Genomic DNA, 27906 nt, shown 5'->3' on the forward strand with positions numbered 1-27906 from the left:
CTCGGAGTTTCTGAGCCGGCTGGTATTCTCAGAGAGGGAGTGATTTTGTCTGCCATTTCTCCAGATTTGCGACGAGTGCTGCAGAAATTTCAGGCGGATAGACCTGACCGTTGTCCACCAGAGAGACTGTTTGTCCCGGATAGATGGACCAGCAGAGTTATTTCCGAGGTTCATTCTTCGGTGTTGGCGGGTCATCCTGGGATTTTTGGTACCAGGGATTTGGTGGCTAGATCCTTCTGGTGGCCTTCCTTGTCGCGGGATGTGCGTTCCTTTGTGCAGTCTTGTGGGATTTGTGCTCGGGCTAAGCCTTTCTGTTCTCGTGCCAGCGGTTTGCTTTTGCCTTTGCCTGTCCCGAAAAGGCCTTGGACGCACATTTCCATGGATTTTATTTCGGATCTTCCAGTATCTCAGAAAATGTCTGTCATCTGGGTGGTGTGTGATCGTTTTTCCAAGATGGTCCATTTGGTGCCCTTGCCTAAGCTGCCTTCGTCCTTCGATTTGGTTCCTCTATTTTTTCAGAATGTGGTTCGCTTGCACGGCATTCCTGAAAATATTGTGTCTGATAGAGGATCCCAGTTTGTGTCCAGGTTTTGGCGAACTTTTTGTGCTAAGATGGGCATTGATTTGTCTTTTTCGTCGGCCTTCCATCCTCAGACTAATGGCCAAACCGAGCGAACTAATCAGACGTTGGAGACTTATTTGAGATGTTTTGTTTCTGCTGATCAGGATGATTGGGTGACTTTTTTGCCATTGGCCGAGTTTGCCCTTAATAATCGGGCTAGTTCTGCTACCTTGGTTTCGCCTTTTTTCTGCAATTCTGGTTTCCATCCTCGTTTTTCCTCGGGTCAGGTTGAGTCTTCTGACTGTCCTGGGGTGGATTCTGTGGTGGATAGGTTGCAGCAGATTTGGAGCCATGTGGTGGACAATCTGAAATTGTCACAGGAGAGGGCTCAGCGCTTTGCCAACCGCCGCCGCGGTGTGGGTCCCCGACTTCGTGTTGGGGATTTGGTGAGGCTGTCTTCTCGGTATGTTCCTATGAAGGTCTCATCTCCTAAGTTTAAGCCTCGCTTCATCGGTCCTTATAAGATCTTGGAAATCCTTAACCCGGTGTCTTTTCGTTTGGATCTCCTGGCATCGTTTGCCATCCATAATGTGTTCCATAGGTCTTTGTTGCGGAGGTATGTGGTACCTGTGGTTCTTTCTGTTGAGCCTCCTGCTCCGGTGCTGGTCAAGGGCGAATTGGAGTACGTGGTGGAGAAGATTTTGGATTCTCGTATCTCTAGATGGAGACTTCAGTATCTGGTTAAGTGGAAGGGCTATGGTCAGGAGGATAATTCCTGGGTTGTCGCCTCTGATGTTCATGCGGCCGATTTGGTTCGCGCCTTCCACGCGGCTCGTCCTGATCGCCCTGGGGGTCTTGATGAGGGTTCGGTGACCCCTCCTCAAGGGGGGGTACTGTTGTGAACTCTATTTTTGGGCTCCCTCTAGTGGCCACAAGCGGTACTGTGTAGTGTTGTCTTTCTGCAGGTGGCCTCATCAGCTGGTTCGTTATCCTTGGTTGGTTTCCTATTTAACTCACCTGGATACTCAGTTCCTTGCCTGCTATCAATGTATTCAGTGCTCTTCAGATTCCTTGTGACTACCTTGCTCCCAGTCTCTCCAAGACAAGCTAAGTCCTTGTTTGTTCATTTTCTGATTATCAGCGTTCATCATGTTTTTTTGTCCAGCTTGCTAAAATGTGATTTCTTACTTGCTGGTTGCTCTAGGGGACTGACTTTCTCCCCCCACACCGTTAGTTGGTGTGGGGGTTCTTGAAATCTCAGTGTGGATATTTTGTAAGAGTTTTTTACTGACCGCATAGACCCCTTTGCTATTTTCTGCTATCTAGAATTAGTGGGCCTCTTTTGCTGAATCTGCTTTCACCCCTGTGTATGTGCCTTCCTCTTACCTCACCGTTATTATCTGTTGGGGGCTTCTATATCTTTGGGGATTATTTCTCTGGAGGCAAGAGAGGTCTTTCTTTCTCTCTAGGGGTAGTTAGTTCCTCAGGCTGGCTAGAGACGTCTAGGATTTTTAGGCACGTTCACCGGCTACTTCTAGTGTGTTTGGATAGGTTCAGATTTGCGGTCAGTCCAGTTTGCCACCTCCCTAGAGCTTGTCCTATGTTTTGTTACTTAGCTGGAGTAATTTGTGATCCTCAACCACTAAGGATCATAACAGTGGGCCCAGGAAACACGGACTACGTCACGGCGGTGGAGCAGGGAGAGGTAAGTATTTCAACTTTGCAAGTGCTGTGATCATGAGCAAGCAGGGGGGGCACACTCGTTCGCATTGCCACTGGCACAGGGCCCCTCAAAGTATGGCGTTGTGATTGACGGCGGGGGCGCCTCCCACCGGCAGAGACACTTTTGCGTACTCTGAGGGGCCCTGTGCCAGTGACGTTGCCAATGAGTATGCCCCCCCACCTGTTGAAGGAACCGGCACTTTCATCTGCACCTTCCTCTTTGTCCCCATGTAAGGTGGTATAGTATGTGGGAAGGGGAACCTGAGTTTCAGCAGGGTCAGATTCAGGCTGTGTAGAGTGCAAGGGGAATGTAGTGGTCTGTGTCAATGTACCAGCAGACTCATCTAGCAGTGGCTGGGCAATGGGCAGGAATGAGTACGAAACACAGATATAGGCCCAAAATAAAAAAAAGTAGGCTAAAAGCTAAAAATTTGTAACAGGAGTAAACAGGCGGCATTGGTTTGTTCAGTGGTGGAGAACAACAATCAGCGGCAGACACCGTTAGTAGGCCCAACCAAACAAGTAGGCCAAATGCAGTTTCATATTCTAAATATAGGCCGAAAGCCTGAAGATTGAAGCTCAGCTTTGTGTAGTAGAGGAAACAAGAGGCAGCAGCAGACAACGTTACTAGGCCCAAACCAAGAACTAGGCCAAATATAGTTTCATATTGTTGTTACAGGCCGAAAGCCTGAAGCTTCAAGCTCAGCTTTGTTTAGTAGAGGAAAACAAGAGGCGGCAGCAGACAATGTTACTAGGCCCAACCCAACAAGTAGGCCAAATGCAGTTTAATATAAAAAATATTTAAACGAAAGCCTGAAGATTAAGGTGCAAGAAAAATAAAACAGGAGAACACCAAGGAGTGGCAGACACCGTTAGTAGGCCCCAACCCAACAAGTAGGCCAAATGCAGTTTAATATTTGAAACGGGACAACAGTTGAAGTTCAGCTTTGTCCAGTGAAGGAAAAAAAAGAAGCAGCGGCAGACACCGTTATTACGCCCAAATAATAAAGACAGTGGTAGTAGGCGCAAAGTATTAAATGGAGGCAAGGGCCCCTGTATATTTTAACTATCATCTATCATTTCAAGTAATTTGTATACTACACAGTGGTGGAGCTGGGAGAGGTAGTATTGCAAGTGGTAGAGCACTGTTCAAGCTGGGGAGGGAACACACTCTCTCGTGGGCAGCGGTACTGGCACAGGGCCCCTCATATTACGATGGTGTAATATGAGTTGTGGTTCAGTGTCTCCCCCCAAAAAATGAGGAAGTCTGGTGGAAGAGGCCGTGGGTGGGGGTTGCCAGCTGGTACTGATGGTGCTGGTGGTGCTGCATCTCGTGGTAGTGGCAAAAGCACAGTAGCACCTAAGGCTGGAGGTATTCAGCCTGCGTCATCGTCTGGCTACACAAAGCATCGAAGGCTCCCTTACCTGGGAGTAGGAAAACAGCTTTTAAAGCCAGAGAAGCAGGAAAAAGTGTTGTCTTTCCTTGCTGACTCACCCTCTAGCTCTTTCGCCTCCTCTTCCCAAAGTTCTAAATGTAAGAGCAGCAAGTCGTCAGTGGATGCTCCCGGTCAGGAAAAAGACGTTTCCTTGTGTCCTTCTCCCAAACCCAAAGTGAAGGATGCATCAGGCGACACTACAGGTTACTCTATGGAGCTCTTTACACATACCGTGCCTGGGTTAAAAAAGGGAAATTGTACACTGCCAATTACAAGAAGAATCGGACATGGAGTGCACTGATGCACAGCCACAGCTAGATTGTGATGCTGTTCCATTGACTCTGATCACTACATTGCCCTCGCAGTTTACTGAGCCAGAATGTGACCCTGATGAGACTATGGTGCCCTGTCCGGAACGCTATAACACCTTACACGGTGACACTGAGGAAGGTGCACATGACATTGAGGAGGAGGTGATAGATGACCCAGTTGTTGACCCAGATTGGCAGCCATTGGGGGAAGAGGGTACCGCTGCCACTAGCTCAGAAGCGGAGGAGCATGATCCACAGAAGCCATCTACATTGCAACAGCTGTCATCTGGCAGGCCCATATCAGGCCAAAAATGTTTGCGAAAAACAAAAACAGTTTTAGGACAGCGTGGCCATTCGGTGAAAGTAGCACAGCGCACAATGCCTGAAAAGGTTTTCAGTAGTAGGAAGAGTGTAGTGTAGCAATTTTTTAACCAAGATCAGAATGATAAGTCAAAAGTTATCTGTAAGAAATGCTCAAAGACCTTTAGCAGAGAGAAGAATCTTCAAAATTTAAATACAGCGTGCATGCTTAGACATTTAACCAGCATGCAATTGCAAGCCTGGACTAACTACCAAATGTCCCGTACCGTTGGTGCACCTGCTCAGAATGAAGGTAGTCAGCAATGCTACATTGCTTCCCTCACTGTAAGCCCACCGGTTAGGACACCACCAGCAGCAAATGTGGAGGTATCGTCGTAAGTAGTGTTGAGCATTCCGATACCGCAAGTATCGGGTATCGGCCGATACTTGCGGTATAGGAATTCCGATACCGAGATCCGATACTTTTGTGGTATCGGGAATCAGAATCGGAAGTTTCCAGTGTATGGTTCCCAGGGTCTGAAGGAGAGGAAACTCTCCTTCAGGCCCTGGGATCCATATGAATGTGTAAAATAAAGAATTAAAATAAAAAATATTGATATACTCACCTGTCCGGAGGCCCCTGGACATCACCGCTGGTAACCGGCAGCCTTCTTTGTTTAAAATGAGCGCGTTCAGCACCTTCCATGACGTCACGGCTTCTGATTGGTCGCGTGCCGCTCATGTGACCGCCACGCGACCAATCACAAGCCGCGACGTCATCCCTCAGGTCCTAAATTCCCTTCTAGGAATTAAGGACCTGAGGGATGACATCACGGCTTGTGATTGGTCGCGTGGCGGTCACATGAGCGGCACGCGACCAATCAGAAGCCGTGACGTCATGGAAGGTGCTGAACGCGCTCATTTTAAGCAAAGAAGGCTGCCGGTTCACAGCGGTAAGGTCCAGGCTGCGTCGGAGAGGTGAGTATATCAATATTTTTTATTTTAATTCTTTATTTTACACATTAATATGGATCCCAGGGCCTGAAGGAGAGTTTCCTCTCCTTCAGACCCTGGGAACCATCAGGGATACCTTCCGATACTTGAGTCCCATTGACTTGTATTGGTATCGGGTATCGGTATCGGATCAGATCCGATACTTTGCCGGTATAGGCCGATACTTTCCGATACCGATACTTTCAAGTATCGGACGGTATCGCTCAACGCTAGTCGTAAGGCCAAAGCAGTCAGGGAATCACAAGGTTATTGGTAGGAAAGACTGTATGTAGGCCAACAACAAGAATACCATAACAAACTCTCTCTCAATCCGCCATGTCCACCACCACCACTGCTAGTTCTACCATATGCAGCTCTCCAGTCCAGCTCACCCTACAAGAGACTCTCGTTAGGAAAAGAAAGTACTCATCCTCTCATCCGCGTACACAGGATTTGAACGCCCACATTGCTATACTAATCTCATTACAGATGATGCCCTACCATTTGGTTGAAAGCGAAGCTTTCAAAGACCTGATGGCCCATGCAGTACCACGCTATGACCTACCCAGTCGACACTTCTTTGCGAGAAAAGCCATCTCTACCCTCCACCAGCATGTCAAAGACCGCATTGTCCATGCCTTGAGGCAATCAGTCAGTGGAAAGGTGCACCTCACAACAGATGCATGGACCAGTAGGCATGGCCGGGGACGTTACATGTCCATTACGGCGCACTGGGTTAATGCGTAGGATGCAGGGTCCACAGGGGGCTGCCATAGTGGGACAGTTCAGCCTATCCCACAGTCTAAGGAAACAGTTGGCATAAGGTGTTCGCCACTCCTCCTCCTCCTCCTCCTCCAGAAGCGAAAGCTCGTGCACAGAGCGCAATCGCCCTACCACTCCATCCGCAGCTGCCAGTGTTGCACACGGGGTGTCCCATTATCGAACAGCTAGTGGTAAGCGTCAGCAGGCTGTGTTTCAAATGAAGTGTTTGGGCGACAACAGACACACCGCGGAAGTACTGGTGGAGTACTTGCAGCAACAAACTCAGTCATGGCTGGGCAGTGTACATCTTGAGGCAGGCAAGGTATTCAGTGATAACGGAAGGAATTTTATGGCTGCCATAGCCCTTTCAGAACTGAAACACATACCTTGCCTGGCTCACACCTTTAACCTGGTGGTGCAGGGCTTCCTCAAAAATTATCCAAAGTTACCAGCCCTGCTCCTGAAGGTGCGAAGACTTTGCTCGCACCTCCGCCGGATGCCCATACACTCCAGCTGTATGCTGAACCATCAGCGATTGCTGAATCTTCCCCAGCACCTCCTAATAATCGACGTTGCAACAAGGTGGAACTCCACACTGCACATGATTCAGAGGCTGTGCGAACAGAGGCATGCTGTAATTAATTTGTGGGAGGATACACGGGCAGGCACTTGGATGGCAGACATGGAGTTGTCTGGTGTGCAGTGGTCGACGCCATCATAAGCATTAACATCCCACTTATGCATCTGCTGATGCAAAGTTTGACGCACATTAAGGAGCAGGCGTCTGCAGCCGAGGAGGAGGGAAGCCTTGATGACAGTCAGCCATTGTCTGCTCAGGGAACTGTCCAGGACGAATTGGCGGACGAAGAGGATGAGGAGGAGGATGATGGGGATGAATATGTATGGGAGGAGGATGATTCTCACGTGGCAATAGAAACTGGTTACATTGCAAGGTCTGGAACAGGTTTATTGCGGGACACTTGTGATGTTGATTTGCAAGAAAGTGGTCCTCAACCCAGCAGAAACAGTTAATTGACACCTGGAACATTGGCCCACATGGCTGAGTATGCCTTGCGTATCCTAAAAAGGGACCCCCGCATTGTTAAAATGATGACCGATGACGACAACTGGTTGGACTGCCTCCTGGATACAAGATATAAAGGAAAACTGCAAAATATCATGCCACATGAGAACCTAGGTCAAATATTGGCTACCAAACAAGCAACTCTTGTATACCGTTTGGTTCAGGCATTCCCAGCACACAGCGACGGTGATGGTTCTCACACGAGCTGCAGGGGGCAACATGGCAGAGGTGCTAGAGGTGCAGAAATCCAAAGTGGCATTGGACAGAGGGGTTTTATGACAAGGTTGTGGAATGATTTCGCAATGACCGCTGACACGACAGGGACAGCTGCATCGATTCAAAGTGACAGGAGACAGCATTTGTCCAGTATGGTTACAAACTACTTTTCCACCCTTATTGATGTTCTCCCTCACAGGTCATTCCCCTTTGATTACTGGGCATCTAAACTAGACACCTGGCCTGAATTGCCAGAATATGGATTACAGGACCTCGATTGCCCTGCTGTCAGTGTGCTTTCAGAAAGAGTGTTCAGTGCTGCTGGTTCAATACTGACCGAAAAAAGGACACGTCTGTCTACCAAAAATGTTGATTAGCTAACCTTCATTTAAATTAACCAATCATGGATTTCACATTCTTTTGCCCAACCTTCCCCTGCTGACACGTAGCTTGCCTGAAAGATGACTTGCTTTTGGGGGGAGACACAGAACCCCAACTCTGGCCCTGTGGTATAACACAACACTATGAACGTGGCATAAAGTGGCTGCCTGATGTACGACGCACTAGCAGTACTGCTGAATATACACTGTGTGAGAATTTGAATCTCCATTTTTTGGGGGGGAGACACTGAACCCTAACTCTGGCCCTGTGGTATGACACAACACTATGAACTTGGCAGAAAGTGGCTGCCTGATATACGACGCACTAGCAGTACAGCTGAATATACACTGTGTGAGAATTTGAATCTCCATTTTTTGGGGGGAGACACTGAACCCTAACTCTGGCCCATTGGTATAACACAACACTATGAACGTGGCAGAAAGTGGCTGCCTGATATATGACGCACTAGCAGTACAGCTGAATGTAAACTGTGTGAGAATTTGAATCTCCATTTTTTGGGGGGAGACACTGAACCCTAACTCTGGCCCTGTGGTATAACACAACACTATGAACGTGGCAGAAAGTGGCTGCCTGATATACGACGCACTAGCAGTACAGCTGAATATATACTGTGTGAGAATTTGAATCTCCATTTTTTTGGGGGGAGACACTGAACCCTAACTCTGGCCCAGTGGTATAACACAACACTATGAACGTGGCAGAAAGTGGCTGCCTGATATATGACGCACTAGCAGTACAGCTGAATATACACTGTGTGAGAATTTGAATCTCCATTTTTTGGGGGGAGACACTGAACCCTAACTCTGGCCCTGTGGTATAACACAACAGTATGAACGTGGCAGAAAGTGGCTGCCTGATATACGACGCACTAGCAGTACAGGTGAATATACACTGTGTGAGAATTTGAATCTCCATTTTTTGGGGGGAGACACTGAACCCTAACTCTGGCCCTGTGGCATAACACAACACTATGAACGTGGCAGAAAGTGGCTGCCTGATATACGACGCACTAGCAGTACAGCGGAATATACACTGTGTGAGAATTTGAATCTTCATTTTTTGGGGGGAGACACTGAACCCTAACTCTGGCCCAGTGGTATAACACAACACTATGAACGTGGCAGAAAGTGGCTGCCTGATATACGACGCACTAGCAGTACAGCTGAATATATACTGTGTGAGAATTTGAATCTCCATTTTTTTGGGGGGAGACACTGAACCCTAACTCTGGCCCAGTGGTATAACACAACACTATGAACGTGGCAGAAAGTGGCTGCCTGATATACGACGCACTAGCAGTACAGCTGAATATACACTGTGTGAGAATTTGAATCTCCATTTTTTGGGGGGAGACACTGAACCCTAACTCTGGCCCTGTGGTATAACACAACAGTATGAACGTGGCAGAAAGTGGCTGCCTGATATACGACGCACTAGCAGTACAGGTGAATATACACTGTGTGAGAATTTGAATCTCCATTTTTTTGGGGGAGACACTGAACCCTAACTCTGGCCCTGTGGCATAACACAACACTATGAACGTGGCAGAAAGTGGCTGCCTGATATACGACGCACTAGCAGTACAGCGGAATATACACTGTGTGAGAATTTGAATCTTCATTTTTTGGGGGGAGACACTGAACCCTAACTCTGGCCCAGTGGTATAACACAACACTATGAACGTGGCAGAAAGTGGCTGCCTGATATACGACGCACTAGCAGTACAGCTGAATATACACTGTGTGAGAATTTGAATCTCCATTTTTTTGGGGGAGACACTGAACCCTAACTCTGGCCCTTTGGCATAACACAACACTATGAACGTGGCAGAAAGTGGCTGCCTGATATACGACGCACTAGCAGTACAGCTGAATATACACTGTGTGAGAATTTGAATCTCCATTTTTTGGGGGGAGACACTGAACCCTAACTCTGGCCCAGTGGTATAACACAACACTATGAACGTGGCAGAAAGTGGCTGGAATTATTATAAAGAAAAAAAAAAGGTACTGCAATAACACGCTCCCTAGTCCCTACAATGATCTCAGGACAAGTATGGCAACAATAAAAAGGACTTCAGAACAAAAAAGTGTGGACCAATAAACAAGACAGGTAACTGTGCAGAAAGGAGCAACAGGATTTTTGCTTTCAAAAAAGCAGTTGGTTTGCATAGCACCATGCACACAGCTATGCAGCTGATGCAGTAAAATACGACCTCCACTGTCCCTGGACAAAAAGGTGGTGTTGGACAGTGGAAATCGCTACAGCACAAGCGGTTTGGGGGTTAATCTTCCCTCCCTAACTATATCCCTTCTTCTGATGAAGCTGCAGCAACCTCTCCCTATGCTCAGATCGGCAGAAGTAAGATGGCGGTCGGCGTGCACGCCCCTTTATAGCCCCTGTGATGCCGCAGACAGCAAGCCAATCACTGCCATGCACTTGTCTAAGATGGTGGAGACAGAGACCTATGTCATCACGCTGCCCACACTCTGCGTCCTCCTTCATTGGATGAAAAATGGCGGTAACAGCGTCATACAAAACGCGACTTTGGTGCTCTGATCGCTGACCGCATGGCCGATCCCACACTAGGATCGGTTCGGGTTTTATGAAATCCGACTTTGCCTAAAAGTCGGCGATTTATGAAAATGACCGATCCGTTTCGCTCAACGCTAGTTAGGGCTAGGGTTAGGGCTAGTGTTAGGGTTAAGGCTACAGTTAGGGTTGGGGCTAAAGTTAGGGTTTGGATTACATTTAGGGTATGTGTCCATGATCAGGAAACGCTGCGTGTTTGACGCTGCGTGGGGCCGCAGCGTCAAACACGCAGTGTCCAGATGTTCCAGCATAGTGGAGGGGATTTTATGAAATCCCGTCTCCACTATGCGTGGTAACACGCATCCGTCGGCCCTGCGACTCTGGACATGCTGCGCGTCTTTTAAGATCGCAGCATGTCCGTGTTCCTTGTGGCGATGCTGCCTTGGGAAAATACAAAACTGCGGGCTAAAAAATAATTTTTGGGGGAATTTTTTATTTTTTTATTTTCACGGCTCTGCGTTATAAACTGTAGTGAAACACTTGGGGGTTCAAAGTTCTAACAACCCAACTAGATAAGTTCCTTGGGGGGTCTAGTTTCCAATATTGGGTCACTTGTGGGGGGTTTCTACTGTTTAGGTACATTAGGGGCTCTGCAAACGCAATGTGACGCCTGCAGACCAATCCATCTAAGTCTGCGTTCCAAATGATGCTCGTTCCCTTCCGAGCAATGCCATGCGCTCAAACGGTGGTTCCCCCCCACATATCAGGTATCAGCGTACTCATGACAAATGGGACAACAATATTTAGGGTCCAATTTCTCCTGTTACCCTTGGAAAAATACAAAACTGGGGGCTAAAAAATAATTTTTGTGGAAAAAAAATATTTTTTATTTTCACGGCTCTGCGTTATAAACTGTAGTGAAACACTTGGGGGTTCAAAGCTCTCACAACACATTTAGATGAGTTCCTTAGGGGGTCTAAATTCCAAAATGGTGTCACTTGTGGGGGGTTTCTACTGTTTAGGTACATTAGGGGCTCTGCAAACGCAATGTGATGCCTGCAGACCATTCCATCTAAGTCTGCATTCCAAATGGCGCTCCATCCCTTCCGAGCCCTCCCATGCGCCCAAACAGTGGTTCCCCCCCACGTATGGGGTATCATCGTACTAAGGACAAATTGGACAACAACTTTTGGGGTCCAATTTCTCCTGTTACCCTCGGGAAAATACAAAACTGGGGGCTAAAAAATAATTTTTGTGGGAAAATATTTTTGTTTTATTTTTACGGCTCTGCATTATAAACTTCTGTGAAGCACTTGGTGGGTCAAAGTGCTCACAACACCTCTAGATAAGTTCCTTAGGGGGTCTACTTTCCAAAATGGTGTCACTTGTGGGGGGTTTCAATGTTTAGGCACATCAGTGGCTCTCCAAACGCAACATGGCGTCCCATCTCAATTCCTGTCAATTTTGCATTGAAAAGTCAAACGGCGCTCCTTCCCTTCCGAGCTCTCCCATGCACCCAAACAGTGGTTTACCCCCACATATGGGGTATCAGCGTACTCAGGACAAATTGTACAACAAATTTTGGGGTCCAATTTCTTCTCTTACCCTTGGGAAAATAAAAAATTGGGGGCAAAAACATAATTTTTTGTGAAAAAATACGATTTTTTTATTTTTACGGTTCTGCATTATAAACTTCTATGAAGCACTTGGTGGGTCAAAGTGCTCACCACACCTCTAAATAAGTTCCTTAGGGGGTCTACTTTTCAAAATGGTTTCACTTGTGTGGGGTTTCAATGTTTAGGCACATCAGGGACTCTCCAAATGCAACATGGCGTCCCATCTCAATTCCAGTCAATTTTGCATTGAAAAGTCAAATGGCGCTCCTTCGTTTCCGAGCTCTGTCATGCGCCCAAACAGTGGTTTACCCCCACATATGTGGTATCAGCGTACTCAGGACAAATTGTACAACATCTTTTGTGGTCCATTTTCTCCTGTTACCCTTGGTAAAATAAAACAAATTGGAGCTGAATTAAATTTTTTGTGAAAAAAAGTTAAATGTTCATTTTTATTTAAACATTCCAAAAATTCCTGTGAAACACCTGAAGGGTTAATAAACTTCTTGAATGTGGTTTTGAGCACCTTGACGGGTGCAGTTTTTAGAATGGTGTCACACTTGGGTATTTTCTATCATATAGACCCCTCAAAATGACTTCAAATGAGATGCGGTCCCTTAAAAAAAAAATGGTGCTGTAAAAATGAGAAATTGCTGGTCAAATTTTAACCCTTATAACTCCCTAACAAAAAAAAATTTTGGTTCCAAAATTGTGCTGATGTAAAGTAGACATGTGGTAAATGTTACTTATTAAGTACTTTGTGTGACATATCTCTGTGATTTAAAAGCATAAAAAATCAAAGTTGGAAAATTGCAAAATTTTCTAAATTTTCGCCAAATTTTCATTGTTTTCAAAAATAAACGCAAGTCATATCAAAGAAATTTTACCACTATCATGAAGTACAATATGTCATGAGAAAACTGTGACAGAATCGCTAAGATCCGTTGAAGCGTTCCAGAGTTATAACCTCATAAAGGGACAGTGGTCAGAATTGTAAAAATTGGCCTGGTCATTAACGTGCAAACCACCCTTGGGGGTGAAGGGGTTAACAGATGAAAATAAGCAATTGATGTTTTTCATTTAGTTGCACAGTTTTTAATCAAATTGCATTCATCCGATTTAATTGCAAGTGTGCGCGAGCCCTAATAGTTGCCCCACAATTATGTACAGAAATACAGCACAGACCAAAAGTTTGGACACACCATCTCATTTAAAGATTTTTCTGTATTTTCATGACTATGAAAATTGTACATTCACACTGAAGGCATCAAAACTATGAATTAATGTGTGGAATTATATACTTATCAAAAAAAGTGTGAAACAACTGAAATTATGTCTTATATTCTAGGTTCTTCAAAGTAGCCACCTTTTGCTTTGACGACTGCTTTGCACACTCTTGGCATTCACTTAATGAGCTTCAAGAGGTAGTCACCGGGAATGGTCTTCCAATAATCTTGAAGGAGTTCCTAGAGATGCTTAGCACTTGTTGGCCCTTTTGCCTTCACTCTGCGGTCCAGCTCACCCCAAACCATCTCGATTGAGTTCAGGTCTGGTGACTGTGGAGGCCAGGTCATCTGGCGTAGCACCCCATCACTCTCCTTCTTGGTCAAATAGCACTTACACAGCCTGGAGGTGTGTTTGGGGTCATAGTCCTGTTGAAAAATAAAATTATGATCCAACTAAATGCAAACCGGATGGAATAGCATGCTGCTGCAAGATGCTGTGGTAGCCATGCTGGTTCAGTATGCCTTCAATCTAATATATAAAGCTGAATGTGTGTATGTGTGTATGTATGTATGTGTGTATGTCCGGGATTGGCATCTGAACCGTCGCAGCTACAGCCACAAAATTTTGCACAGTCACACGTCTGGACCCCGAGAGCGTCATAGGCTATGTTGTGAGGTGAAATTTTAACCCCGCGCTTTCCAATTCACCAAACAATTTTGCCCCTATCTACATAATGGGGAAAAAATGAAAGGAAAAGTGTTGGAGGCAAATTAACAGCTGCCAGATGTGAACAAGGGGGACTTAAAGAATGACAGCGATGGCGCCAAAGAGTATATACTGTACAGTTGCTAAGGTGGGGCCCCAACATGGGATAATCACCACACCACCACGGGGATATGAACACACACACAAAATGCGCCACACACTACCACGTGCTCGAACACATATACCACCCTCAGCGCACATTTCACCACACATACACCAACCTCGCCACATAAAAGTAGAAACACAAAAGTCGCCACTCAAAACTCGCCACGCGCAAAACTCTCCACATGCAAAACTCACCACACGTGCAAAACTCACCTCATGGAAAACTCGCCACACGCAAAACTTGCACACGCAGAAAAATTGCCACACGCAGAAAAATTGCCACATGCACAAAAGTTGCAACACATGCAAAAGTTGCCTCACACAAAACTTGCACATACTCAAAAGGCACCACTCATAAAACTCGCCACGCGCAAAACTCGCCATGCGCAAAACTTGCTGCACACAACTTGCTACACTAACCTGTCACATGCAACTCGACACACAAAAAGTTGCTACACGCATGTCGCCACACAAAACTCATCTCACAAAAGTCGCTACATGCATGTCGCCACACACAACTCAACACACACAACTTGACACACGAAACTCGCCCTAAAACACACACAAGTCTGGTATTATCCTTCAAAAATAAAAATCTGATTAATAAGCAGACAAACTACAAGAGCAACAAATGTACCATATAGGAATCCGGCAGCTGTCAGTCACATGACCAGTCTATTATGTGTATGTGTGAGCTAATATATACTGCCAGTGGGTGGGCTTACTGTTGGCTGGGGATTTATCAGGCTGCCATTTTAGCTTACAAATACTGAGGTAAAAATACTGACCAAATAACGTGTGAACGAGGGCTAATACAGGAGGAGATGACATACAGATATATACTATATACAGGAGGAGATGACACACAGGTATATACTATTTATAGGGGAGATGACACACAGGTATATACTATATACAGGAGGAGATGACACACAGATATATACTATATACAGGAGAGATGACACACAGGTATATACTATATAGAGGAGGATATGACATACAGGTACATACTACATACAGGAGGAGATGACATACAGGTATATACTATATACAGGAGGAGATGACACACAGGTATATACTATATACAGGAGCAGATTACCTACAGGTATATAGTATATACAGGAGGAGATGACATACAGGTATATGCTATGTATAGGAGGAGATGACATACAGGTATATACTATATACAGGAGGAGATGACACACAGATATATACTATATATAGGTGAGATGACACACAGGTATATACTATATACAGGAAATTACATACAGGTATATCTAATATATAAAGCTGAATGTGTGTGTGTATGTGTGTATGTCCGGGATTGGCATCTGCACCGTCGCAGCTACAGCCACAAAATTTTGCACAGTCACACGTCTGGACCCCAAGAGCGTCATAGGCTATCTTGTGAGGTGAAATTTTAACCCCGCGCATTCCAATTCACCAAACAATTTTGCCCCTATCTACATAATGGGGAAAAAGTGAAGGGAAAAGTGTTGGAGGAAAATTGACAGCTGCCAGATGTGAACAATGAGGACTTAAAGAATGAGAGTGATGTGTTATGACCCCAATGGCGAGGGTCTCAGAGGAACGTGGAAGTCTGCAGAATACAAAAATCCAGCTCATAGGGCAGTGGTAGCTGGGTTGACCATATATCTACTCCTAACGCCAACACTAGAAGTAGCCGGGGATCATTCCTACGTTGATTCTAGATGACACGCTCCAGCCGGAGAATCTAGCTACCCCTAGTAGAGGAAAACAAAAGACCTTTCTTGCCTCCAGAGAAGGGGACCCCAAAGCTGGATAGAAGCCCCCCACAAATAATAACGGTGAGGTAAGAGGAAATGACAAACACAGAAATGAACCAGGTTTAGCACAGAGAGGCCCGCTTACTGATAGCAGAATAAAGAAAGGTAACTTATATGGTCAACAAAAACCCTATCAAAATCCACACTGGAAATTCAAGAACCCCCGAACCGTCTAACGGTCCGGGGGGAGAACACCAGCCCCTAGAGCTTCCAGCAAAGGTCAGGATATATATTTGGAACAAGCTGGACAAAAATACAAAACCAAAACAAAATAGCAAAAAGCAAAAAGCGGACTTAGCTGATATAACTGGAACCAGGATCAGTAGACAAGAGCACAGCAGACTAGCTCTGATAACTACGTTGCCAGGCATTGAACTGAAGGTCCAGGGAGCTTAAATAGCAACACCCTTAACTAACGACCCAGGTGCGGATAAAAGGAATGACAGAAAAACCAGAGTCAAAAAACTAGTAACCACTAGAGGGAGCAAAAAGTAAATTCACAACAGTGATGGCGCCAAAGAGTATATACCGTACAGTTGCTAAGGTGGGGCCCCGACATGGGATACTCACCACACACGGGGATATGAACACAAACACAAAATGCGCCACACACTACCACGAGCTTGAACACATATACGACTGTTATGATTTTCCCAATGGCAGGGAAATCAAAATAACAACGGACTAGCTCTCGGTGATGGGAACTAAAGTGACCGTGACCTGAACCTGACACAACACTGGAAGTAGCCGGGGAGTGTTTCCTACGATGCCTTAGACACCACGCGCCAGCCGGAGATCTAACTACCCCTATCAGAGGAATATACAGGCCTGCCTTACCTCCAGAGATGAACCCCAAAAGGAGATAGCAGCCCCCCACAGATATTGACGGTGAGTCAAGAGGAAAAGACATACGTAGGATGAACAGCAGATTTAGCACAGTGAGGTCCGTGTTGTGAATTTGGATTCTGGGCTCCCCCGGTGGCTACTGGTGGAATTGAACTTGTGACATCATCTTCCCTGTTCACCTGTTCTGATTAGATCTGGGTGTCGCTATATAGCCTGGCTTCTCTGTTAGATGCTTGCCGGTCAACAATGTTATCAGAAGCCTCTCTGTGCTTGTTCCTGCTCCCAGACATCTACTAGATAAGTTGGACATTCGTCCATGTTTTGTTTTTGTATTTTGGTTCCAGTTCACAGCTGCAGTTTCGTTACTGTGTCTGGAAAGCTCTTGTTGATCAGGAATTGCCACTCTGGTATTATGAGTTAATGCCAGAGTCCTAAAGTAATTTCTGGATGTGTTTTGTTAGGGTTTTCTACTGACCATGAAAGTATGCTTTCTGTCTTCTGCTATCTAGAAAGCGGACCTCAAATTTGCTAAAACTATTTTCCTGCTGCGTTTGTTGTTTCATCTCATATCACCGCCAATATATGTGGGGGGCCTCTGTCTCCTTTTTGGGCACTCTCTAGAGGTGAGTCAGGTCTTATATTTCCCTCTGCTAGCATTATTTAGTTCTCCGGCCGGCGCTGGGCATATAGGGATAAAAAGTAGGACATGCTACCTGGCTACTTCTAGATGATGCGGTAGGTTTAGTTCATGGTCAGTACAGTTACATCTTCCAAGAGCTTGTTCCTATTGAGGCTTATGCTAGTTCTCTGGCCATGGAGATCATGACAGTTTGACCGGCCACTAAAGGGTTAAAATCCTTGGCTGAGAAAGGAGAGAAATAAGAAGTCTGCTGAGAATTTTTTTTTTTTTCTCTAGTTGTGAGTGTGCTCTTAATTGGATCACTTGCCAGTCTGTCTATGCTGCAGTCTTTCTTTTTTTTCTCTCTCCTTCTAATCTTTGAATGGCTCTATGTTCACCTGTCTATAATGGATCTACAGAATGTAACTGCAGGTTTGAATAATCTCGCCACGAAAGTACAAAGTTTGCAAGATTTTGTTGTTCATGCTCCGGTATCAGAGCCGAGAATTCCTTTGCCGGAATTCTTCTCAGGGAATAGATCTAGCTTTCAGAATTTTAGAAATAATTGTAAGTTATTTTTGTCCCTGAAATCTCGTTCTGCTGGAGACCCTGCACAGCAGGTTGGGATTGTGATTTCCTTGCTCCGCGGCGACCCTCAAGATTGGGCTTTTGCATTGGCACCAGGGGATCCTGCGTTGCGCAATGTGGATGCGTTTTTTCTGGCCTTGGGCTTGCTTTATGAGGAACCTCATTTGGAACTTCAGGCAGAAAAAACTTTGATGTCCCTATCGCAGGGGCAAGATGAAGCTGAAATTTACTGCCAAAGATTCCGTAAATGGTCTGTGCTTACTCAGTGGAATGAGTGCGCCTTGGCGGCTACTTTCAGAGAGGGTCTTTCTGATGCCATTAAGGATGTTATGGTGGGGTTCCCTGTGCCTGCAAGTCTGAATGAGTCCATGACAATGGCCATTCAGATCGATAGGCGTCTGCGGGAGCGCAAACCAGTGCACCATCTGGCGGTGTCCACTGAGAAGACGCCAGAAAACATGCAGTGTGATAGAATTCTGTCCAGAAGCGAGCGGCAGAATTTTAAACGGAAAAATGGGTTGTGTTTCTATTGTGGGGATTCTACTCATGTTATATCAGCATGCTCTAAGCGTACTAAAAAGCTTGATAAATCCGTTCCCATTGGCACTTTACAGTCTAAATTTATTTTGTCTGTGACCCTGATTTGCTCTTTGTCATCTATTACTACGGACGCCTATATCGACTCTGGCGCCGCGTTGAGTCTTATGGATTGGTCCTTTGCCAATCGTTGTGGGTATGATTTAGAGCCTTTGGAGACTCTTATTCCTCTGAAGGGGATTGACTCCACCCCATTGGCTAATAATAAACCACAATACTGGACACAAGTGACTATGTGTATTAATCCGGATCACCAGGAGACTATTCGTTTTCTGGTGCTGTATAATCTACATGATGATTTGGTGCTGGGATTGCCATGGCTGCAGTCTCACAACCCAGTCCTTGACTGGAGAGCTATGTCTGTGTTGAGCTGGGGATGTAAGGGGACTCATGGGGACGTACCTTTGGTGTCCATTTCATCATCTATTCCCTCTGAAATCCCTGAGTTCCTGTCTGATTATCGTGACGTCTTTGAAGAACCCAAGCTGGGTTCATTACCTCCGCACCGGGAGTGCGATTGTGCTATAGATTTAATTCCGGGTAGTAAATACCCAAAGGGTCGTTTATTTAATCTGTCTGTGCCTGAACATACTGCTATGCGAGAATATATAAAGGAGTCCTTGGAAAAGGGACATATTCGTCCATCGTCATCTCCCTTAGGAGCCGGTTTTTTCTTTGTGTCAAAAAAAGACGGCTCTTTGAGACCATGTATTGATTATCGGCTTTTGAATAAAATCACGGTTAAGTGTCAATACCCATTGCCGTTGCTGACTGATTTGTTTGCTCGCATAAAGGGGGCCAAGTGGTTCTCTAAGATTGATCTCCGTGGGGCGTATAATTTGGTGCGGATCAGGCAGGGGGATGAGTGGAAAACCGCATTTAATACGCCCGAGGGCCACTTTGAGTATTTGGTGATGCCTTTTGGTCTTTCTAATGCCCCTTCAGTCTTCCAGTCCTTTATGCATGATATTTTCCGCGATTTTTTGGATAAATTTATGATAGTGTATCTGGATGATATTCTGATTTTTTCGGATGACTGGGACTCTCATGTCCGGCAAGTTAAGAGGGTTTTTCAGGTTTTGCGGTCTAATTCTCTGTGTGTCAAGGGTTCTAAGTGCGTTTTTGGGGTTCAGAGAATTTCCTTTTTGGGATATATTTTTTCTCCCTCTTCCATTGAGATGGATCCTGTCAAGGTTCAAGCTATTTGTGATTGGACGCAGCCCTCTTCTCTTAAAAGTCTTCAGAAATTTTTGGGCTTTGCCAACTTTTATCGTCGATTTATTTCTGGTTTTTCGGATGTCGTTAAGCCATTGACCGATTTGACTAGACAGGGTGCTGATGTTGTTAATTGGTCCCCTGATGCTGTGGAGGCCTTTCAGGAGCTTAAGCGCCGTTTTTCTTCTGCCCCTGTGTTGCGTCAGCCTGATGTGACTCTTCCTTTTCAGGTTGAGGTCGACGCTTCTGAGATCGGGGCTGGGGCAGTGTTGTCGCAGAAAAGTTCTGACTGCGCCGTGATGAGGCCTTGTGCCTTCTTTTCCCGTAAATTTTCGCCCGCTGAGCGGAATTATGATGTTGGGAATCGGGAGCTTTTGGCCATGAAGTGGGCGTTTGAGGAGTGGCGCCATTGGCTCGAGGGGGCCAGACATCAGGTGGTGGTATTGACTGACCACAAAAATTTGATCTATCTTGAGACCGCCAGGCGCCTGAATCCTAGACAGGCGCGCTGGTCATTATTTTTCTCTCGGTTTAATTTTGTGGTATCGTACCTACCGGGTTCTAAGAATGTTAAGGCGGATGCCCTTTCTAGGAGTTTTGAGCCTGATTCACCCGGCAACTCTGACCCCACAGGTATTCTTAAGGAGGGAGTTATCTTGTCAGCCGTTTCTCCAGACCTGCGGCGGGCCTTGCAGGAGTTTCAGGCGGATAGACCGGATCGTTGTCCGCCTGATAGGTTGTTTGTTCCTGATGATTGGACCAGTAGAGTCATCTCTGAGGTACATTCTTCTGCATTGGCAGGTCATCCTGGAATTTTTGGTACCAGGGATTTGGTGGCAAGATCCTTCTGGTGGCCTTCCCTGTCACGAGATGTGCGAGGCTTTGTGCAGTCTTGTGACGTTTGTGCTCGGGCCAAGCCTTGTTGTTCTCGGGCTAGTGGATTATTGTTGCCCTTGCCTATTCCTAAGAGGCCTTGGACACACATCTCGATGGATTTTATTTCAGATCTGCCTGTTTCTCAGAAGATGTCTGTCATCTGGGTGGTGTGTGACCGTTTTTCTAAGATGGTCCATTTGGTTCCCCTGCCCAAATTGCCTTCTTCTTCCGAGTTGGTGCCCCTGTTTTTTCAAAATGTTGTTCGTTTGCATGGTATTCCTGAGAATATCGTTTCTGACAGAGGAACCCAATTTGTGTCTAGATTTTGGCGGGCATTCTGTGCTAGGATGGGCATAGATTTGTCTTTTTCGTCTGCTTTTCACCCTCAGACTAATGGCCAGACCGAGCGGACTAATCAGACCCTGGAGACATATCTGAGGTGTTTTGTGTCTGCTGACCAGGATGATTGGGTTGCTTTTTTGCCATTGGCGGAGTTCGCCCTCAATAATCGGGCCAGCTCTGCCACTTTGGTGTCCCCGTTTTTCTGTAATTCGGGGTTCCACCCTCGATTTTCCTCCGGTCAGATGGAATCCTCGGATTGTCCTGGAGTGGATGCGGTGGTGGAGAGATTGCATCATATCTGGGGGCAGGTGATGGACAATTTAAAGTTGTCCCAGGAGAAGACTCAGCTTTTTGCCAACCGTCACCGTCGTGTTGGTCCTCGGCTTTGTGTTGGAGATTTGGTGTGGTTGTCTTCTCGTTTTGTCCCTATGAGGGTCTCATCTCCTAAGTTTAAGCCTCGGTTCATCGGTCCGTATAAAATATTGGAGATTCTTAACCCTGTTTCCTTCCGTTTGGACCTCCCTGCATCCTTTTCTATTCATAACGTTTTTCATCGGTCGTTATTGCGCAGGTATGAGGCACCGGTTGTGCCTTCCGTTGAGCCTCCTGCTCCGGTGTTGGTTGAGGGTGAGTTGGAGTACGTTGTGGAAAAAATTCTAGACTCCCGTGTTTCCAGACGGAGACTCCAGTATCTGGTCAAGTGGAAGGGATACGGCCAGGAGGATAATTCTTGGGTCACTGCATCTGATGTTCATGCCTCTGATCTGGTTCGTGCCTTTCATAGGGCCCATCCTGATCGCCCTGGTGGTTCTGGTGAGGGTTCGGTGCCCCCTCCTTGAGGGGGGGGTACTGTTGTGAATTTGGATTCTGGGCTCCCCCGGTGGCTACTGGTGGAATTGAACTTGTGACATCATCTTCCCTGTTCACCTGTTCTGATTAGATCTGGGTGTCGCTATATAGCCTGGCTTCTCTGTTAGATGCTTGCCGGTCAACAATGTTATCAGAAGCCTCTCTGTGCTTGTTCCTGCTCCCAGACATCTACTAGATAAGTTGGACATTCGTCCATGTTTTGTTTTTGTATTTTGGTTCCAGTTCACAGCTGCAGTTTCGTTACTGTGTCTGGAAAGCTCTTGTTGATCAGGAATTGCCACTCTGGTATTATGAGTTAATGCCAGAGTCCTAAAGTAATTTCTGGATGTGTTTTGTTAGGGTTTTCTACTGACCATGAAAGTATGCTTTCTGTCTTCTGCTATCTAGAAAGCGGACCTCAAATTTGCTAAAACTATTTTCCTGCTGCGTTTGTTGTTTCATCTCATATCACCGCCAATATATGTGGGGGGCCTCTGTCTCCTTTTTGGGCACTCTCTAGAGGTGAGTCAGGTCTTATATTTCCCTCTGCTAGCATTATTTAGTTCTCCGGCCGGCGCTGGGCATATAGGGATAAAAAGTAGGACATGCTACCTGGCTACTTCTAGATGATGCGGTAGGTTTAGTTCATGGTCAGTACAGTTACATCTTCCAAGAGCTTGTTCCTATTGAGGCTTATGCTAGTTCTCTGGCCATGGAGATCATGACAGGTCCGCTTACTAGATAGCAGAAGTACAGGAAAGAGTCACTTCACGGTCAACTTCAAAACACTACTCAAAAACACCATCCTGAAATTACTTTAAAACTCCAGTGACAACTCATGCCACTGGAGTGGCAATTTCAGTCCACGAGAGCTTCCAGCTACAGAGAGTCACATTGCAAATAGCTGGACAAAAATAGCATTAACTAGAAACAAAATTCAACTTAGCTGAACAGGATCTTGAGGCAGGAGAATGCAACAGAATGCTACTGATACATTGTTGGCCGGCATCGGACCAGCAGCCAAGCAGCCTTAAATAGGAAACTCCCCTAATGGGTGTCAACAGGTGATCAAGAATAGAAAAAGGCAAATAAGTGGCACTACCATAAAACACCACCGGGGGAGCCCACAAACAGAATTCACAACATACGACCCTCAGCACACATTTCACCACACACACCAACCTCGCCACATAAAAGTTGAAACACAAAAGTCACCACTCAAAACTCGCAACGCGCAAAACTCGCTAAATGTAAAACTCGCCACATGTAAAACTAGGCTCACGCAAAACTCGTCACACGTGCAAAACTCACCTCATGGAAAACTCGCCACACGCAAAACTTGCACACGCGGAAAAATTGCCACATACAGAAAAGTTGCAAGACATGCAAAAGTTGCCTCACACAAAACTTGCACATACTCAAAACGCACCACACATAAAACTCGCCACGCGCAAAACTCGCCATGCGCAAAACTTGCTGCACACAACTTGCTACACTAACCTGTCACATGCAATTCGACACACAAAAAGTTGCTACACGCATGTCGCCACACAAAACTCATCTCACAAAAATTTCTACATGCATGTCGCCACACGCAACTCAGCACACACAACTTGACACATGAAACTCACCCTAAAACACACACAAGTCTGGTATTATCCTTCAAAAATAAAAATCTGATTAATAAGCAGACAAACTACAAGAGCAACAACTGTACCATATAGGAAATACGGCAGCTGTCAGTCACATGACCTATTATGTGTATGTGTGAGCTAATATATACTGCCAGGGGGAGGGCTTCCTGTTGGCTGGGGATTTATCAGGCTGCCAATTTAGCTTACAAATACTGAGGTAAAAATACTGACCAAATAACGTGTGAACGTGGTCTAATACAGGAGGAGATGACATACAGATATATACTATATACAGGAGGAGATGACACACAGGTACATACTATATACAGCGGAGATGACACACACATATATACTATATACAGGGGAGATGACACACAGGTATATACTATATACAGGAGGAGATGACATACAGGTACATACTATATACAGGAGGAGATTACACACACGTATATACTATATACAGGGGAGATGACACACAGGTATATACTATATACAGGAGGAGATGACACACTGGTATATACTATATACAGGGGAGATGACATACAGGTACATACTATATACAGGGGAGATGACACAGGTATATACTATATACAGGGGAGATGACACACAGGTATATACTATATACAGGAGGAGATGACACACAGGTATATACTATACACAGGAGGAGATGACATACAGGTACATACTATACACAGGGGAGATGACACACAGATATATACTATATACAGGAGGAGATGACACACAGGTATATACTATATACAGGGGAGATGACACATGTATATACTATATACAGGAGGAGATGGCACACAGATATATACTATATACAGGAGCAGACGACACGTATATACTATATACAGGAGGAGATGACACACAGGTATATACTACATACAGGAGGAGATGACATACAGGTACATACTATATACAGGAGGAGATGACACACAGGTATATACTATATACAGGAGCAGATGACACACAGGTATATACTATATACAGGAGCAGATGACTTACAGGTATATACTATATACAGGAGGAGATGACATACAGGTATATACTATATAAAAGAGGAGATGACACATAGGTATGTAGAGGAGGAGATGACATAGAGCAGGTATATACTATATACAGGGGAGATGACATACAGGTATACACTATATACAGGAGATGACATACAGGTATATACTATATATAGGAGGAGATGACATACAGGTATATACAGATGAGATGACATACAGGTATATACTATATACAGGAGGAGATGACACATAGGTATATACAATATACAGGAGGAGATGACATATAGCAGATATATACTATTTACAGGGGAGATGACATACAGGTATATACTATATACAGAAGATGACATACAGGTGTATACTTTATATAAGGGAGATGACAAACATGTATATACTGAGGGGAAAATGAGAGGTATGAGGTGAAAATGAGGGGTGTGAGGTGAAAATGAAAAGGTGTGAGTGCAAAATGAGAGGAGTGAGGGAAAATAGTGGAGTGATCGGAAAATGACAGATGTGAGGTCGAAATGACAAGTGTTAGGGGGGATTGAGAGGAGTGAGGGGGAATGAGAGGAGTGAGGGGCAAAATAACAGGAGTGAGGGGGAAAATGAGAGGTGTAAGGGAGAAAATGAGAGATGTGAGGGGGAAAATGAGAGGCGTGATGGGAAAATAAGAGAATTGAGGTACTATAACTAACCACAGATATTTACTATGCCCAGGCAACGCCGGGCTCTTCATCTAGTTTTGAATAAATCCCCAACAGTGTCACCAACAAAGCACCCCCACACCATCACACCTCCTCCTCCATGCTTCACAGTGGGAACCAGGCATGTAGAGTCCATCCGTTCACCTTTTCTGTGTCGCACAAAGACACGGTGGTTGGAACCAAAGATCTCAAATTTGGACTCATCAGACCAAAGCACAGATTTCCACTGGTCTAATGTCCATTCCTTGTGTTCTTTAGCCCAAACAAGTCTCTTCTGCTTTTTGCCTGTCTTTAACAGTGGTTTCCTAGCAGCTATTTTACTATGAAGGCCTGTAAAGATGTGTCTGCTGCTAGAACTCTGTGTGGCATTGACCTGGTCTCTAATCTGAGCTGGCGACTCGGATTTACGTATCCTCAGAAGCAGAGGTGACTCTTGGTCTTCCTTTCCTGGGGCGGTCCTCATGTGAGCCAGTTTCTTTGTAGCGCTTGATGGTTTTTGCCACTGTACTTCGGGACACTTTCAAAGTTTTCCCAATTTTTCGGACTGACTGACCTTCATTTCTTAAAGTAATAATGGCCACTCGGTTTTCTTTACTTAGCTGCTTTTTTCTTGCCATAATACAAATTCTAACAGTCTATTCAGTAGGACTATCAGCTGTGTATCCACCAGACTTCTGCACTACACAACTGATGGTCCCAACCCCATTTATAAGGCAAGAAATCCCACTTACTAAACCTGACAGGGCAAACCGGTGAAGTAAAAACCATTCCCGGTGACTACCTCTTGAAGCTCATCAAAGCAAAAAGTGGCTACTTTGAAGAACCTAGAATATCAGACATAATTTCAGTTGTTTTTTGTTAAGGATATAATTCCACATGTGTTAATTTATAGTTTTTATGCCTTCAGTGTGAATGTACAATTTTCATAGTCATGAAAATACAGAAAAATCTTTAAATGAGAAGGTGTGTCCAAACTTTTGGTCTGTACTGTATGTTTTCTTATTAAAAATACTAAACCTCACTTTTACTTTCTTAAATATTCAGGTTTATTAACCTTTTGGATAGACCGACAGGTCTGTAGTTGTTCAATAGTAAAATTATTCATCAAAAGTACAAATTGCCTAATAATTGTGCACTCAGTGTATATGTTAGGTTTTCGGCACATATTCAAATGGTAGAAATTAGTAAAAACAAGTCTGACCTATTCTCCCAGAATTACATAACAAAGGAAAAAAAATTGTGGTGGAAAGTATTGTTCAATCAGATCATGTTTAAGTCAGCATAGTGCTAAATGTAGTACACAGTGTTCTGGTGGGAGTGCTGGGAAAATGTGCTGCACTAACTATTGACTGGGTCAGCTTTGCTTGCATGCAATGATGACATCACTCATTTCCCACTGCTTGCCTTTATGCCTCTGTTACATGACCCATTACTTCAGTTAGAAATATGCTGACGACTTTTGCCTGAAGTCCAGCAAATCACACTTTCAATCTGGCATACGGATCGGTTACCCAGTTTATTGTTCATTACGTTATTACTTGGAAGCAATGTCCTCAAATAGGCTCATTTCCCACTGTTCATGCTGGTCTGAAAATGCATTACAGAAAAATGATCTGACCAGACACTCAATTTATATTGACATCTCAAAGGTAACACCTCAATAATAAAGTTAATGGCACAACACAGGATGAAATGATCCATAATAGATAACAGGGACAGCTTATATTCTCCTCCCCGCAAAGTGATCTCTGGATTGTCACAAAACATGCCTGAACACTCTCCTGCTTAAGCTCAGGAATGATAGTATATCTCATACTAATGTAAACAAAAGGTACTAAGAAAACTGAAATCAGAAAATAAAACACAATAGAAAAAAGATTTCCAGATAGAAGAAAAATTATAATATGCATCCACATTACAAATGTATGAATGTAGAAGTAAAGGGACAATTTTTTTCTTACCAATATGCATGCAATTGAGGCTAAAATGAATTTTGCAATTGAATTTTATTAAAAAGTTGCATTGTTTGCCTCTATTGCTGGCTGCAGAATGAGTTAACGGGGTCTTACACATTATCCTTATTTATCCTATGTTCTGGGGACATGATTCTGTGGCACTTACCATAATATATGTATAACAATATCTCCTCCTGCTCTTGTTAGAGAAGCTTTCCTCGCAGACTGCATGGCTCTCCCGTCCATGCAATGGCTGCTGATAAAGGAAAATTTGACCAGACGGGTCCATCAGTCTCTTCCAATAAAAAAGCATGAGGTTTTCAATTGGAGGAGACTGGTGGACCGGTCCAGTCATATGCTCCTCCATCAGCAGACTCCCGATACTTGTACTGAATCAATTTTAGATAAAGTAATTTCTAGTGATCTCAGTTCTGTTCATTAAAACTGAAGGTTCAGATGTTAAAACGCAGCCATATTATTGCTGTCTAAAAGGAGATTAAGGAGAGATTAATATTGTCCAACATAAAATATTTTCAACTAATTAAAGGGGTACCCATGGTTGCAACCACTAAAAGTTAACTGTCATTGTAGGAGTATTTGTAACTCTGGATACCTAAGCTACTGCATGTGGGGTAAGTGATAGAATGAATGAAAAGAACTATACTTCATTTCTCATGGAGTTATTTGCTAATATTAATATTATTACACCTACTGCATATTGGGATAGGATGATGGAGATGGAAATATCCCTTTAATAGAAAAGTGTATAGGCTATCTATAGGACATATTGGTCAGTTGATATCTTGTACCTTTGCCGCTAGAAGTAAAAA

General features: G+C 44.8%; 1 protein-coding gene across 2 annotated transcripts in view; it reads right to left on the reverse strand.

The window, feature by feature from the left end:
- Positions 1–27906, reverse strand: part of CD109 (CD109 molecule) — a 444636-nt gene that overhangs the window by 26429 nt on the left and 390301 nt on the right. The window lies entirely within an intron of this gene.

Source organism: Ranitomeya variabilis, chromosome 2 (genome assembly GCF_051348905.1).
Source record: "Ranitomeya variabilis isolate aRanVar5 chromosome 2, aRanVar5.hap1, whole genome shotgun sequence".
NCBI classification, from domain to species: Eukaryota; Metazoa; Chordata; class Amphibia; order Anura; family Dendrobatidae; genus Ranitomeya; species Ranitomeya variabilis.